This window comes from Lytechinus pictus, chromosome 8 (assembly GCF_037042905.1).
Source record: "Lytechinus pictus isolate F3 Inbred chromosome 8, Lp3.0, whole genome shotgun sequence".
Lineage (NCBI taxonomy): Eukaryota > Metazoa > Echinodermata > Echinoidea > Temnopleuroida > Toxopneustidae > Lytechinus > Lytechinus pictus.
In genome coordinates, this window is record NC_087252.1 from 16,803,589 (window position 1) to 16,809,532 (window position 5,944).

A 5,944-nucleotide genomic window follows, 5' to 3' on the forward strand; every position below is an offset into this window, starting at 1 on the left:
TCAATATCAAATGAGAAATCATATGTGTGGCGTCGCGCGAAAACCAGACTATTGGTGAGAGACAATAAATGCGCTAGGACGTCATTTAAATACGCGTGTCATCAAACTTTTGTCTGGCGCGCGTCGCGAGGAAAAACAAAACAAACAACCCGCGCGAAATAAAAAAACAATGTCAGGCGCATTCTTATTTTTCAGAACTGTGGATATCGGCTCGATATATTTGGTGGCGGGTTCGGATATATGTTGATTGGATTTAATTCCCTTGGCTGAAATCCATGAAGGTAAGTTAAATTATGTTGCAGATTGAGTTGTTTTGTTAAATTCATTGATAATTGCGATGCGAGGAACATGGCAACTAAACACGTGAATGTGAATTTTGTGTTGCGTGTTTATGTGGATCGATCGAGAGAGAGCTTTTTTAGGAACGACTTTAAACGTCAAATTACATGCGACTGCTGCAGCGATTCGCGGTATTTGTCCGGGACTTTGACGGTCTTTTTAAGATCTAACTTATGTCTGCCTAGGCTATCAACTAGATCTAGATCTGCACCTACTTAGACATTAGGCCTTAGACTTAGGCCTTCGTTAACCATTTAAGATAAATCTATCACATGCAACAAGTTTGTAAAAATTGTTTATAAAAAATCAAAATTGGACAAGGAGTAAAAGAGCTATGATAATTTAAAGATATGGATTATTTCGGTAAAACAGTTCTATGCATGTTTTTATGAATTTACTTGACAAACTGATGCAAAGATGTCTCACCTTGTGACATGAAATTATGTTTGTACTATCCCCCCCCCCTCCAAGACTAGATACCGTATTATTTAATGCAAAAAGGTGACATATCATTCACACGTACCGTATGGGTACTAGTATTCAACCCGGCATAATTCAAAGATTTTGACATATTCCCCAAAATATCTAGAAATAGGGAATTTATCTTAATTTCATACCTTTGTTATTTCCAGGGTAATCTGTTGTCAGTATTTTCTTTATCAATCTGTCGACTGTGTGCGCAGAGGATCGAATTATGCGGCGATGGCCTTTTGCACTGAATGGTACTAGTATTCAACCTAGTGAGGATTGATAGCAAATCTTAAAAAGGTCTAGATTGCTAAATTAGATCTAGATCTATGTAAGTCTCTGGCTTTGATTAATTCCCTGTTTGGTCTCATCTCAAATTGTCTAGTCCATAGTCGGATGGGACAAGGGCAGATTGAGAGACAGGACCATCTTTCATCACTAGGTTGAATACTAGTACCGACGGATTGAATACTAGTACCAAAAACCGTCGCCGTAAAATTCGATCGCCCGCGCACGCAGTTGACGGGTTGAAGAAAAAAAAAACGGGAAAAGAATAACCAGCATTTGCTCTTTGAAATAAGACAGGTCTGAAATTCAGGTAAATTCCATATTTCTGTATATTTGAAGAAACTCTCCAAACAGGTTGAATACTAGTACCATTACGGTATGACCAAAGAAAATAAGTATGATTTCATGTTTTGATATAAGAAAAGTTAAAGTGGGGATGTGACATCATCAGCCCATCTAACGAATATTTATTAAGACGTGCATATAACTGTTTTTAAAATGCACGAATAACGAATTTAGATCTAGTTGTTATCAGATTTTGATGAAATTTGCAGCATTTGCTTACATTTGATGAAATTATTTTCAGCTCGGAGTACCCTTTTAAATGGGTTAATTATGGACATTTTTCAGATCCCCTCTCCTAACAAATTCTTATTTGTCGGACTTCTGATTTTATTTTTTTTTCGGAGGGGGTGGGGTACATTTGGTATGAGGTTCACCAAAGCTTTGCAAATGATATCGAAATTATAACTAGAAAACAGATTGTCACAATTTATAAAAAAAATAACAATATATTTTTGGGGGCGGGTGGGGGGGTATTTCTTATTTTTTTCTACAATCTGGTCGAGCTACATTACATGAGGTTCGCCAACTTTCTACACAAAGTCATTCAATTTTTTTTTAATGAAAAGACATATTTTTGAAGAAAAAAAAAATTATTATAGTTTTAATTGTTTTTTTTTAAGTTTTTTTTTTCTTAAGTAGTGTTTTTTTTAAAATAAACTTTAACTCTGAAAATTTGTTAACTAATTGGCCTTGTTTTCTTTCGTTGTGTTAAACATGTTAAAGGCACGGGATCTACAGAGCAACTGTATTGGTGCAGTGAGGACAAGACATCTCAGAACCAACATACAGCTGACAGCAGCCCTTCAAGAAGTACTTTAAGACTCTGATATGGGATTCACCATTACCACAGCTTCAGGTAGCTTTCCATGCTTTATCCATATTCTTTATGGAAATAGTGTGCCAGTTTTGACTTTATCATGTCAGTTGTAACCGATTTCTCCACGAATTTGTTCAATTGCCGTTTTATAAGATATTGTTTTAAGATACATGAAATCTAGAATTATGGAAAATATAAAAAATATAAATTGATAAAAACCATAAAAAATGAAAAAATATAGAATTTGGATAAAGGCTCATGCAGAGAAAGCTTTTTGCAAGTGATATATAAAAATTAAACATTTAAATATGACATCTCATGAATTTTGGAGGGATTTTTTTTACCCAACAATAGTTTAATCTTATTATTTTTGGTAGAAAAATATGACATCAGGGAGTACTTCCACCTTTATTAGAAATACAAGTAACATTTAAACAAAGTCAAAGAGTGAAAAGTTAATGTATGTTAAATATCATGTTGATAAATGTCCATGAATCATGAAGAAATGAGAGTGTAATGTGATTGTTGTTATATATGTATTCATCAAACATGCAGATTCGAGTCATCGGAACGTGGCATTTTTCAGACTGGAACATGAAAAAAGCAAACAATGCAGAGGAAGAAAATTATCCCCTTGGTGAACCCTGCTGACATACTCTCTGAGATACTCCCAGATAAGCTATCAACTGGATTTTCCAAATAGAGGGAATATGATACATGGAAAGATCTTAGATGAGGACAAGGCACCTCGGCCTCCCCGGTAGGAGAGGAAATTGAACAATGAATACATGTTTTACTCTGAATGAACAAACTCTATGAAGTTTTTCGATAAAAAAAACTTAAAGGAGAATGAAACTCTTGGAGCAAGTTAGCTTTTGTGAAAGCAGAAAAATCAAAGAATAAGATCAACAAAAGTTTGAGTAAAATAGGACTAGCAATAGAAGAGTTATGAGCATTTCAATGTCGAGATCACTAATGCTATGGAGATCCTCCCATTGGCAATGCGACCAAGATCTATGATGTCACAGATGAACAACTCTCCCCTTTTGGACACTGAAAATATACCCCAAAACATCTCTTTTTGCTCATTCTAATCATATGACAAACGATTCATCAATGATATAATGTTGTAAAACCTCTGTACTTGTCCTCTCATAAAGAGAACACCTCACCTTGTGATAGACTTTATAAAAGTGAGAATATAAGTGAAATAAGTACTAAAGTAATGAGGGAGTTGTACGTGTGTGACATCACAGATCTTGGTCGCATTGCCAATGGGAGGATCTACATGGCATTAGTGATCTCGACATTCAAATGCTCATAACTTTCTTATTATTCATTCAATCTTCCTCAAACTTTCAACAATATGTTTCTTTTATTTTTCTCTTTGATATGGATTCAGCTGGTTAGGGTTTCATTCTCCTTTAAACTTAATCTGTACCGTTTGCTGACCCATTAGAAGGATGTCATTGTAAACAGTTGAAATGTGGTAAGTTTGCTGCTGTATTAAGAAGTTTGCGATAATGTTAAAGGCACACACTAAGGAGGGATTGTCGTGTTTTATATCCTTTTTAGTGCAAATTTGGACAGTGGAGAGCGATGCACATTCCTGAGTTTTGCTAATACTGCTGCATAGAAGAGAATAAATGTATATAGTCTCTTCCATATCAAGAATTAAACTCTGATATTATTTTTTTATTTAAGCATAAGATGATTACAACGCATATAATTACACACGTGTACAGAGTGTAGCAGAGAAAAGAAGATTATGTATTTGTGATTATTTGTTAGTAATAATACCTGCCGTTTTGATATGTGGAGCCAAGTTTTTATGCACAGTTTTATTCTTCTTTTCAAACGAAGTGACCATAAAAAAAATCCTTCAGTGATCCCGACAATTTGGCAGCAATTTGTGAAATATATTTTCATGACTACCCCATCCCTAAAAAGAAACCAAATGTGGCCCATTTCATGAAATGTTGATATGATCCCTTGCTCGAATGAAAACTACCATGAAAACAGTGAACCTTCTGCTTCCTGATTCGCTCGTTCAATGAAAGTTGATATTTCATCAAGAGTTGTTGTCATATTAAATCTTTATGAAATGTAGCTCGCATCAGCTTTTCACTATTGTTTATTGCCACCGAAAAAAAATTGGTTTTGCAAAATTGAATTTTGTTTGTGTTTATTTTTCAAAGCTTATAAGTATGATTTTTTTTAGATTTTACTTTGCGAGAAAGTGAAGTATGGACAAACAGCAAGGTGGTGTCTTTTTTTTTTTTTGGGGGGGGGGGGTTATGGGCAGGGACAAATCTAGGATGGAGGTGGGCAGGGGCTTTGGCCCCACTTTTTTTTCCCCAGAACACATGTATAAACATGTACAAAATTACCATTTGATTGTGATTTTTTTTTGCATGGACAGCCCCTCCCATTTTCAAAAAAATTTTATGCGGCGACTGTGGGGGTGGGCACCCCCCCAAAAAAAATGATAAGCTGCCCCCCCCCCCCACAACAAAAAATCAGATGAATAATCCAACCCCATCTGCCCCTGGTCATTGGATCTGGGAACCTCCTCCCATGTTAAAACTACGCGCTATGACGAACTATATATTGTATGACAAATAGTCTCCATAAGGGTTTTTTTTGCATGTAATGTGAGTGTGTGGGTGTGGGTTCTAGTGTGGGTGTGGTTGAATATGTAGAGTAATTTGTTTTATTGTATTCGCCTAGCTGTGTATATATGAAATTATGTCTGCACTACAAAAGATCACCTCGCCTATGCCAGGTATGTTGGGCGTTACAAAAGAACCAACATTTCCCTATCATGAAAAGATGAATAATAAGCCCGACTACCATGACGACCCATACAGCCAGGCAGGGGGGGGGGGGGTACCCCTGATTCAATAAGCCATATCTCTAATTTGAATATGAATTAGACTCTAATATTTTGTATACACATTGTACATGTGTCCAGGTACCAGAAAACATAAAAAAACCAAAATCCAAAATTTCACCTACAATACCCATTTTCCCAGGATGGCCCACATATATTTTTCAATCAACTTTCACAACATACATAATCATGAGGAAAATTGCACAAAATTTTATCTACAATATATTTTAATAGATTACCTAATTTTCGCTACAATGAAAGTATAATGCGAGTTATAATTAATTGCTACGTACCATATCTAAGCCGTCTAAGACATGGCTATGCCAACGCCAACACGTATAGCGCCTACTGGAAAACGGTCCTGTCGGCTGCTATTTCAAGTTTGTCAATGGACGTATACAGTGGGTGCTGCCCGCCGTATCACTAGAAATTACTAACACTGGTATTCGTGCAATCATCTAACAAAAAAGTTCCACTTTCAAATAAAAAACATAATAATTAACAATTCTGTGGAACTGATCAAATATAACAGTTGCGAATAAGGACTCTACAATTTCATTAATACTGGTCAATAATTTCCATTATTATATTTAAGCAGAAATTATAACACGTTACGGTTCGATTCCAATGACAATTTACTCGAATATGCAATTTAATCAATCCGCATTTAGATCCCGGATCTAGAGTATCCTAAAAAATAGTAGTTTGACACTACACCTTTTTCGTTTTCGGATTAACGAACATCGAGGTATTTGCAACTTACGTGTTTTGGAATTACGAACCTTCAGAATAAA

The 5,944-nt window shown here is 35.5% G+C and overlaps 1 long non-coding RNA gene across 1 annotated transcript; it reads left to right on the forward strand.

Moving 5' to 3' along the window:
* Positions 1 to 207: 207 nt before the first annotated feature.
* Positions 208 to 2,869, forward strand: LOC135154877 (uncharacterized). Its single transcript, XR_010294295.1, has 3 exons — positions 208 to 281; positions 2,164 to 2,296; positions 2,813 to 2,869. It is a non-coding gene; the product is annotated as an uncharacterized LOC135154877 (long non-coding RNA).
* The last annotated feature ends 3,075 nt before the right edge of the window (positions 2,870 to 5,944 follow it).